The following is an 11,427-nucleotide window of genomic DNA, read 5'->3' on the forward strand; positions in this document are numbered from 1 at the left end:
TCTAGCAGTCGCCGTATCCGGGAGCACCTGGATCTGCACACGAAGTGCAAAGTGTAGTATGAGTACAACTAACTCAATAAGTAACAAGACTAACCTCTGGGCTGAAAACAATGATGAACTCTGCAGGTACAGTCCAGTATAAATAATGGTACAGAAATGTAGGCATGCTTTCAAGTTCAACAGTTAAACTCAGTACAAGTGAAATAGATCAATACTGCATGATATGAGGAATATGACATCTCAGTGGAAAGACCTCATGTAATACTGGTCACAAATCATTCGGTCACTCGGTACTGTTTATGGCCAATCCGGCCCAGGGATATTCCATCCCGTATATATATACACATCGCCATCCTGTATATATACACATCGACTGACATTCAGTCACTCAGTACCGTATAAGGCCAATCCAGCCCTGGAAAATTTATCCCCAAATGTAAATGATACGGACAAGATCCATGTCTAGGTAAATTCATCACAATATAAATAAGTAAGGCAAGTCCATGCCCTGGGAAAATCCATCCCGAATATATATAATCATCTACGCTCACTAGGGGTGTGTACAGACTCCGGAGGGGCTCCTTCAGCCCAAGTGTGATATAAAGCCAATATGGCCTACTACAGGCGGGCAGTCCCGATCCGAATAATAATAAATCCAATAAGGCCTGTTGCAGGCGGAAAGCCCCGATCCATAAAATAGTAAAGCCTATAAGGCATGCTGCATGCGGGCAGTCCCGATCCATAAAATAGTAAAGCTTATAAGGCCTGTTGCAAGCGGGCAACCTCGATCCATAAAATAGTAAAGCCTATAAGGCCTGGTGCAGGCGGGCAGCCCCAATCCATATAATAATAATGTATAAAGCCATTATGGCATGTTGCATCGCGGAGCTCAATCCCATAAATATCCTCACAATGGACAAATACTATTGAGTGTGAAATGTATATTTTTGAACAATTAATTCAACAGCAATACGACCCCATGGGTCCCACAATATTAGCACGTAGCCTAAACATGATCTTTAATAGGAGACTCAGCTCAATTTCTCTAACACATGGAGAATGTTCAGATAATAACATGATTCATTAATCTTACAACTACACAGGATTTATTCAAGACACAATTTATATGGTGCATGTCCACATGCTCGTCACCTATCGTGTGTGTTACCTCCAAACAATTTATATCATACCAAATTCGGGGACTCATACCCTCATAACCAAGTTTAGAAGTGTTACTTACTTCAAACCGTGTAATTCATTACTCCGCTATGCCTTTTGCCTGTAAATTGGCCTCCAAACGTCTCGAATCTATCCACAATTAATTCGATTTAGTCAATAAAATTTATTTGAATTAATTCCATAAGAAAATACTAATTTCATAAAAATCCGAAATTTAGCTCAAAAGTCGCCTGTGGAGTCCATGTCTCGGAACCCGACAAACGTTACAAAATCCGAACACCCATTCCGATACGAGTTCAACCATACCAATTTTATCAAATTCCGATAATAACTCGACCTCCAAATCTTAAATTTTTGATTTTTGGAAGATTTTGCAAAAATCTTGATTTCTACCATTTAAATCTGAAATAAATGATGAATATAACCATAGAATCATGAAGTATAATTATTTTCGGATATAGAATACTTACCCCAATCCATATGATGAAAATCTCCTTAAAAAATCGCTTCAATCCGAGCTCCATAGCTCGAAATATGTTAAAAATGACTGAAACCTCGAAATATAGCTACTGCCCTCGAAATATGGCACAACTTTTCTCAGCCCAAATTTTGCCTTTCGCGATCGCGAGGAACAAGTGCCTAGCTCTTCCAGACAGCCTCTAGTATAATGGTCATAACCTTTTCTACAAAACTTCAAATTGAAATTAGTTTAACTTTCTGACAACTGGACACCAAGGACTATAACTTTCATTTGTTTCTCATCTCTCAATTCCTTATAGATTGCGAGATATAAGCTTCTAAAGTCAGCCCTGTGCAACAGAGATTTCCAAACTCTTCCCAGACAGCCTATAGTGCATCCACCATAACTTTTTTACACAACCCCAAGTGATAAATGGTTTACATTTCTGAAAACTATACACAAAGGTCTACAACTTTCATTTTTGGATCATCTCCAAATTCCTTATAGATTGCGAGATATAAGCTTCCAAAGTAGGGTCAATGCAGCAGGAATTTCCTCTACGCGATCGCGTAAAGGCTTCCGCGATCATGATTCACAGTGCCTAAATAGCAAAATTGCTCTTCACGATCGCGACTATTTGTCCGCGATCGCGATGCATACCTCTATGGCCAAACACCAGCAACTAAGAATAGCTTAGAAATGGTCCGAAACCATCCTGAAACTCACCCGAGCCCCTCAGGGCCTCAACCAAAAATACCAACAAGTCCTAAAACATCATACGAACTTAGTCGAAACCTCAAATCACATTAAACAACGCTAAAACCACGAATCATGCCCCAATTCGAGCTTAATAAAACTAAGAAATTCCAACTTCTACATTCGATGCCGAAACCTATTGAATAAAGTCCGATTGACCTAAAATTTTGCACACAAGTCATAATTGACATAACGAAACTATTTCAGTTTTCTAAAACGGATTCCGACCCCGATATCAAAAAGTCAACTCCCCGGTCAAACTTCCCAAAAATTCATCTTTCGCCATTTCAAGCCTAATTCCACTACATACCTCCAAATAATTTTCCGGACACGCTCCTAAGTCCAAAATCACCATACGGAGTTATTGAAATCATCAAAATTCAAATTCGAGGTCGTTTACACATAAGTCCACATCCGGTCAACTTTTCTAACTTAAAATTTTCAATTATGAGACTAAGTGTCTCATTTCACTCTGAATTCCCTCCGGGCCCGAACCAACTAACCCGGTAAGTCTTAAAATGACTGTGAAGTATAAATTGAGCAGTAAATGGGGGAATGGGGTTGTAATACTCAAAATGACTGATCGGGTCGTTACAGCGTGTCGTTGTTTGCGATCGCGTAGGGGAAACTGGAGAGGAGCTGGTCATGCGCTTAATGCTTCGCGATCGCTTGAGGAGGTTCGCGATCGCGTAGATTTGACAATAGTGGTACACAAACCACTCGGTGCTAGTTCTTCAGTACCAACAGGTTCATGATCTCCATCACCACACACATTGCCTTTTGCAATATCATTACCCAAAGCACAACTCAACGCATGTTCTTCAGTATCGACAATTTCATCATCTGCACCTTTCTTGCTTCCTACATTCTTGGTTGATAACTATTCATCATATCCATCTTTGCTCAGTCTATCAACATTGGAACATTTCTCGTTAACTTGTTCTTCAACACGTTGAACTTCCTCGAATACTCGACCATCGCCTTCAAGAGCTGCTTCCTCACCTGTTACATTTTCATCTGCGACTTTATGCAGTGGATCATGAATAGCATTAATATCCGATAGAGGTTCGAACGAGTCATTCATCCTATCATATTGTCGATAGTTCATCAAATCAAAATCTGAATCGCCATCGTTCATTCCTTTTGATTTGTCGACAATCTTAAACAACTTTTCAAACTTCTCATCAAAATATTCCTATAAAAAAATTACTAACAATGATTAATCTGAATAACATTCGCAGAAAAAAAAAAGACTTCTCTATAAATAAGCTTACCTTGACTTTTATCAAAACCTCATCCACAATAGCAGATCGCTCATCCAGTTGAAACTCCTCAACAACTTCTTTTGCGATCATGCGTCTTTCTTCTTCTGCGTGTCTTTTAACCTCCATCGTTACCCTCTAATATAGAGACACAGAACAAAACTTCAGGTCTAAAGAATGCTGAAGCTCAGCAAATACAGAACACAACTTCAGCTACTAGAATGCTGAAGTTATTCACAAACAGAACAAAACTTCAGCTAAAATATGTTGAAGTTCAGCAAATACAGAACACAACTTCAGCTACTAGAATACTGAAGTTCATCACAAACAGAACAAAAACTTCAGCTAAAACATGTTGTAGCTTTACAAAACAAAAAAACAAAAACTTCAGCTCAAAACTTACACGACATATTGTGTTGACTAATTCATTGTCAAACGCCATTGTAGAACGGTTAGAACGACTCTGGGTACAAGGTGATTCGCCAATTACAGGAGTTCGATTGGATTCTTTTGATCGACTCCGACTACGTGGTGATTCACTAGTTGAAGGAACCGGATTAAGTACCTTTGAACGAATCTGGCTGCATGGTAATTGTCCAATTAAAGGCATTGAATTCAATTCCTCTTCGGTAGGAATTATATCCAATATCCTAAATATTCGTTATTTCTGTTTAATACAAAAAAGTATATTATGAAAATAAAATAAAGCTGATACGTCAACATATTAACACAACTACAAAAATAAAAAAATATTAACTTACACCATGATTACTGAAGTAATCCTCATGAAGTTCTTTATATTTAGGCTCTCCCAAAGATACATAACGTAATATCCTGGGAACCTGAGGGGCATCAAGGAAGTCGTCCTCTTTTAAATACTTCTCCTGAATATCTGGGAAGCGCTCATAGAACCAAACACATAATGAAAATAGAAATCCACCAACAGTATACTCAGTTGAATTATATTTGTCTTGGTTGTCCAATGCATATTTCATTGAGGTAATGAGCTTCTCATAAGACGCATTACCCCAAGGATAATCAGCACAAGCCTTATCATCTTCAACAATAGCTGCATACTCCTCCAGTACAGTTGATTCATTCTTTCTTCCAAATAAAATAGACTCCACAACAAGAATTTTCATAAGCTTCACAACATCTTCATCACTCTCGCATACGTGTTTGAAATTCACATCATCCTTTTTAATTTTATTTTGGGTCATATAATCTCGAATGTCCTTCAAGGTCACACCCTTAGACTTCACAAAATAGCGCTTCAAAATCTTGCTCTCTCGTTTACTTGGTTTTTTAACATTATGTGTTGTGATCCTCATACCTTCTCTTTGAGGTAACTTGAGCCCTTACCCGATTCTTTGGTGACGTAGACTAGTCAAACAGAGTTATTTGCATAATAGGTGCCCTAACGCACCTTAAAAACCGTTAGGTGGCGACTCTTCTCTTTTAATACCTCCTAAAAAGAGTGGTCACATGTCGAAGCCCGATCTCGCGAGAGAAAAAGGGCGCGACACACGACAGTTAAACCAATCTCGAAACTCATAATATCTCTCCCCTGGTTTTGTAGGTAGAGCAACAGGGACTGAAGGACCTTTGCGTATTCTACGTTCTTTACGTGCTTTAGGATCTTTAGGTGCTTTAGGATTTTCAAGTGATTTGGATTTCGTAGATGCCATCTATTCAAAAAAAAATAAAAGATAGAAAAAATAACGTCAGAACATTATCAAAAAAATCAGTTAAAACTTCAGCTCTAAGAAGGCTGAAGTTCAGCAAATATAAAACAAAAACTCTAGCTCCTAAATGCTGGAATTCAGCAAATACAAAACAAAACTTCAGCTCCTAGAATGCTGAAGTTCACCAGTTACAAAACAAAAATTTCAGCAAAAACATGTTGTAGTTTTTACAAAAACAGAACACAAATTCAACTCCAAATAATGCTGAAGTTCATAAAAAATATAACAAAAACACAAAACACAAAACAAAACTTCAGCTCCTAGAAATAAGTTATCGTTGAAGTATTATAAACTTCACACTTGAATAGTATCATCTATTTAACTCTCAAAATTTTTAAAAATTTCAACATCTCCAAAAATCACTGAAGAATTTATAGAATTTTCATCAGAAAACACAAACACACGTTCAAAAAATCAAAAAACTCAATCGTAAAAGTAAAACCTAGAAAACTAGTTCACTAATCAAAGTAATCCCTAAGAAACTATTTTAACCAGAAATTAAATCGTAAAAATAATACTAAAATAAAACTCAGAAAGTTAATGCAATGTACCTGTCATTATATGTAATGTTATTGGGGAACAAACAGTTGAAAAATCAAGAAGAATGACGAAAACTGTTTGATTTCAAAGAAGAACAAATCAAAAATGCGAAGAACGGGGGAGAGAGACAGAAACAGTAGACTGGCGTATACTTGGAGAGAAAGTAGTCTTTTAATAAAGAAGGGCAAGTCTTCTTTTTAAAAGGCTTTTAACAAAAAAACGGGTGCGGATGCAAACAGAAAAATAAAGCGGGTACAGGTTAATAAGGGGCGACCAAATAGGGCGCCCTATGCAATTTTTACGGAAGATTTCGATCTCAACTTGTAATATTTCGGCCCATCTAGAAAAATTATTGCCTGTTTGGCCAAGCTTTTCTTTAACTAAAAGTATTTTTTTTTCAAAGTTAAGGTATTTGGTCAAACTTTTAGAATGAAAAAGAATGCTTTTAAGTAGGAGCAAAAGTGAGAAGCAAAAAAATAGTTTCTCCCCAAAAATATATTTTTAAAAAACTTTTTTGAAAAAAATACACTTAAAAATACTTTTTAAAAGTTTGGTCAAATATTAATTGTTACTTAAAAATATTCTTTAATTAATTAGTCAAACATAAAATTATTTCTCACTAAAAGTATTTTTTTAAAAATACTTTAGAGAAAAGTACTTTTCAAGATATGCAAAATTAAAAAGTTTGACCAAATAGATTATTATTAGCGCTTAAGTGCGACGTTACCTAGTTATTGATATTATGCATCCATTTAACCAAGAAAAAAAAGGTCGATCCATTTTGTCCTAATATAATGGTGTCATATACTTTACCTAACAAAACAGACGTACGAAGCACTTTTCACATATCAGCATAGCTACCAAATTCCATATCGCACTTTGATTATGGAGTACACTAGTTATCATTAAATTACTTTATCCTTTATGGCTAAGGGTTTGTTTGGCACAAAATCTTCTCATCTTTTACTTATTCATATACATTAACAATATAAAATTAATTAGTTTCAGAGAAAACATGATCTCTCTTTGCTGAAACTTGAAAAGGGGGGTTTCTCTTTGCTAAAAACATTGCTGGAGTTCTCCTAATTTGCTGAAGCTGTGTTCCATCCATTTTATAACGTGGCAGCATTAGAAACATATAGTATTAAAGTTACGATATGATATCTTGGACTCCGCAAGTATCTCACTTGTACAGCTCTTTCTATTTGATGGCACCTTTGTGTGCCCTTGCAAATAAAGAAAAATCCAAAATTTACATTTTATAGGTTTTTACTCCACAGTAACTTCAAGTTAATATACAGTAGTACTTGAGTATTATAGTCAAATATTTAGTAAATTTTTTATTATACATAATCTGAACAAAAACTATTGGATCCACGTGAACACATACGTCTTTATAGATCTCTGCTCCTTTCTTAATTATCAAAAACAGATAGAGAGAAATAGAAATAATCTGGATTGAAATAAAAGGAGAAAATATTTTGTGTCATACATCCTCTTTCTCATAACTAAAACTAGGGATGGCAATGGAACGATGCGGGGCAGGGCGGGTTACAGCATTTGCGAGGCGGGGCGGGTTAGAGTGTATGGGTGTAGTGCGGGTTAAAATATTTTTTTTTTAAATTTAGGCGGGTGCAGGGTGGGTCGCGGGTGGGATTCCAAATCTTACTACTTTTTGTTGAATTTAGTGGATCTCTCATTCTTTTGCATATCGTGCTTCCACTTAATTTCCATTCTGTTGTGCCAACTATGCCTAATATTTTTAGAGAAAAATATAATTCTTGGGGACTTCTCAAAGTTAATAGAGACTGCATTTGAATAGTCAATCACCAACGGAGGAAGAGTAATTTTTTAACATCATCTCAAACTAAGAAAGAAGCCAACATAATTCTGCATATATCTGATTAGCACATTCAATCCTTCACAAGTAAATCACTTGACTGCTTCTGCAAATAAGGCCTTAAAGCTTATCGATTACTCTTCAGTCCTCTCAAAGATCAGCATATAGAAACCCAAAATTATTAGATATATGAAATGTATGCATACGATAACACAATCTATTTCTAATATCACAATATAAAGACTCTGCAACTATTGTACTCGAAGTTTATAAACCTCAAATACAATTTTGATAAATAACTGTGGAAGAGGAAGACTTAGATATATATAACAGAAAAGGGCATTAGCAATGACATATATAAATATAATAATTGAAAAAAAAAAAAGACAACTTGGGAAAAAAATTAAAGGGAAATTAAGCAGGGCAGGGCGGAGCGGTTAGACGCGAATGTAGATATGGGACGGGTCAAAATGCTATGCGGAGCGGAACGGGGCAGGTTGAGGCAGAACCCGCTCGGCATCGCACCATTGCCATCCCTAAATTTAAAACCAGTCACTCACAGTACAACAGTAGTTGAGTCGTAATATCAATATTGTTGCAGATTTGATGTGGAAGAAGGCCATACTCATGATCAGCCTGATCTGGATATATAATTTGTTACAAGTCTTCTCATCATCTTATGGTGCAAGCTCGTTAGGTTCGAAAGAAAAATTACGAATAAATAAATGACCAGTGCCCAGTTCAAGATCATCATTGCACTCAAGATGTTCCAAACCTTTCAGTACTACTGGATTGACAAGTTTTTACCGTACGTTTGTTTTGCACCCTTACGCTATAGATAGAAACTGAAAATCTAACTTTCTACGCCAAGCATACGTTGGAACTATGTCATGTTGTAGATGACTAATAATTGACTATATATTACGGATTGAAGATTTGACCCTAACTTTAAAAGAGCATAACTTCTACATTCTTAAAGTGTAAAAAAATTACATAATCGAATTATTTAAAAACAAAAGTAACTATTTCTAAAAAGTTAGATTAGTAACCAAGAAAAAAGACAAGAAACCAACTGGTAAAATATTTTTATATATTGACAGTGTATATAAGCTAAAAATTATGTTGCAGTAATCAGAATGCCTAGGAAGTAAACGTATCTATTTAATGGAGTACTTGATCTTCAAACTGATTGTGATGATGGTACAACCTATGGCAAGTTGATACAAGCACTCAAGGTGTTTAGCAATTCTCCATTTAGAGGATCAACCTGTCAAGAATACTGTAGATATGCCTAGATCCAATCCCATATATGATAATTTGAACATATTTTTGTGAACATTATTTGATATAAAAATATATGGCATTTTGATATTTGGCTATAATTCCGGATTTTTAGTGCATTACTTACCTTACATTTTGGGGCGTTAATGCTAAACTACACTATATTTGTGCTTAATTGAGTCAATTTTATGTGTAGGTACATTGAACCCATGGTCTACAGCGAGCGTGTTCCGAATTTTTAAAGCATACTTTGTTTCCTATTTGGTTTTGGACTTGGTTATTTCTTCTAGGTCTCTTCCCTACACATATAAATAGTCATTAAACACCATTTTTAAAACGGGGTGTGACCGGAGGCAAGAATAGCTCGTGGAACAACTTTTGTGGGGGGAAAAAATCACCGAGTTCTACATTCCTTCATCTTTACTTTATAATTTATTTATGCAAAATACTTGAGAAATTGCTACTATGAGTATGAGTAGCTAAACTTCTAATCTAGGGTTTTGATGGAACCTATTGGAGGATGATTTTCCTGTTACGTTTAATATAGATTTGCCGTAGCGTTTTCTCTATTTGTTCAACTACGTTTATATTGTGGTTGGTTGAAGAGCTCCCAATCGACTGTGCCTATTTAGTATGTATTACTCGGAAGAGAGTACATATTTAGGTAGTTGTTGAATAATATCACTCCTAACGTATGTGAGGATCAATACGGAGGGTTTAAAGGTGGGATTAGGAATAACGAAATCTTGGTGCGATCCAAGTGAGCCGTAACTTAGTGCCAGCTAGCGTAATTCGGAAGAATATGTCTAGTAAATTATGGTAGTTACTCGGGAGAGAATTACAACACTCAGAGAGCTCATGATCAGTAGAGAAAACTTAGGCAAATTTATAGAAAACGTAGCGAAAAGGATTCTGACAATAAGGGAAATCAGAACCTTAGATCATTCCAAATCTGGTCTACAACATGTTCGTAGTTAGTTATTAATTACTGCATTTTCATTACTTGATCTTTGGTTAGTAAACATCCAATTTGTTATTTAATATTTTTGAAGATTGATTGTGCGAATTGGTGCGAGTCTAGTAGCTATTATTAGTAGGTTAATTCCCTGTGGGATTAGACTCCGGACCTGTAAACCGGATTATATTTGCAACGACCGCTAGACCTCTTAGGAGGCATAGTTGGGCGTGATCAAATTTCGGCACCGTTGACGGGGAACGTAACGGTGTTATTAATTGTAGCTAAAAGAAGTGTTAGAATTCTTAGTGTAGTCAATTTTCTTCATTTTAAACTAAATACATTAAAATTCTAACGTTTGTAGTCTTGGGTGTTACAGGTGCATTCCTAGAAACTCCTCAAGAACTGGTGAATTGTTCGAAGCATTATCAGATCCTGAGAAAGTTTTCAAGGCACTAAATCGTGCAAACAAGAAGGGCAAACATCAACAGAACTGAACAGAACAAATCGAACCATACATGGATGACGGAATAGAAAATCCAAATAATAGAAACAATACGAATGACCCGAACAATCAGGGTGTGGTGCCTCTTGTGCCAGAAGCAGCATTGTATGATTGGGCATAACCCACCGCCAAAAATCTGGCAATCGCAATTGCAGTCCCTCGGATACAAGCGGAATCATTTCAAATCACAAACAAAATACTACATTTGTTGCAGAACAAGGGATTGTTCTCAGGGTCTTACATTGAAGATCCTCAGCAGCATCTAAAAAAATTTTTGTCGACATGTGTCACGCAAAGGCAACCTAATGTGACACCAGAAGCAATAAAGTTGTTATTGTTTCCATTCTCAGTGACGGGAGAGGTTCAGACTTGGCTTAATTCACTCCCCATAAACTCCATCACTACTTGGGAGGAACTAGTCAAGCAATTTTTGAACAAGTTCTACCCACACAATAAGACTGCCAAACAAATTGATGAGATATTGAGCTTCAGGCGGAGACCAACAGAAATACTACAAGAAACGTGGGAGAGGTTCAAGGGTATGCTGGTTAAGTGTCCACATCATGGCATTCCAGATCAGATGTTGGGGCAGAGGTTCTACATGGGATTGGCAGACAGCTTAAAGGCCAATGTTGATGCTTCAGTGTATGGAGCATTTTTGAGTAAATCATTTAGAGAATGTAAGATCCTACTTGATAAAATGGCTCAAAACTCAAGATGGATGACAAGAGACTCTACGATCACTCCTGTCGTTCACTAAGTGGCTTTGGACCCAAACAACTCCATAGCCGAAAATATGGCTACTCTGATGACGCAAATGAGTATCCTCACCAAAAAGATCGATGAATCGGGCTAGAAGCAGCAGGTACACATAGTTGATGCGACTAATGGGGGCTTATGTACA

The 11,427-nt window shown here is 36.5% G+C and overlaps 1 non-coding gene across 1 annotated transcript; it reads right to left on the reverse strand.

Annotated features, from left to right (window-relative positions):
• Positions 1 to 10,986: 10,986 nt before the first annotated feature.
• LOC142180429 (small nucleolar RNA R71) lies at positions 10,987 to 11,093 on the reverse strand. Its single transcript, XR_012709054.1, has one exon. It is a non-coding gene; the product is annotated as a small nucleolar RNA R71 (small nucleolar RNA).
• Between the last annotated feature and the right edge of the window lie 334 nt (positions 11,094 to 11,427).

The sequence above is a fragment of the Nicotiana tabacum genome, chromosome 4, assembly GCF_000715075.1.
Source record: "Nicotiana tabacum cultivar K326 chromosome 4, ASM71507v2, whole genome shotgun sequence".
In the NCBI taxonomy this organism is placed as follows: Eukaryota; Viridiplantae; Streptophyta; class Magnoliopsida; order Solanales; family Solanaceae; genus Nicotiana; species Nicotiana tabacum.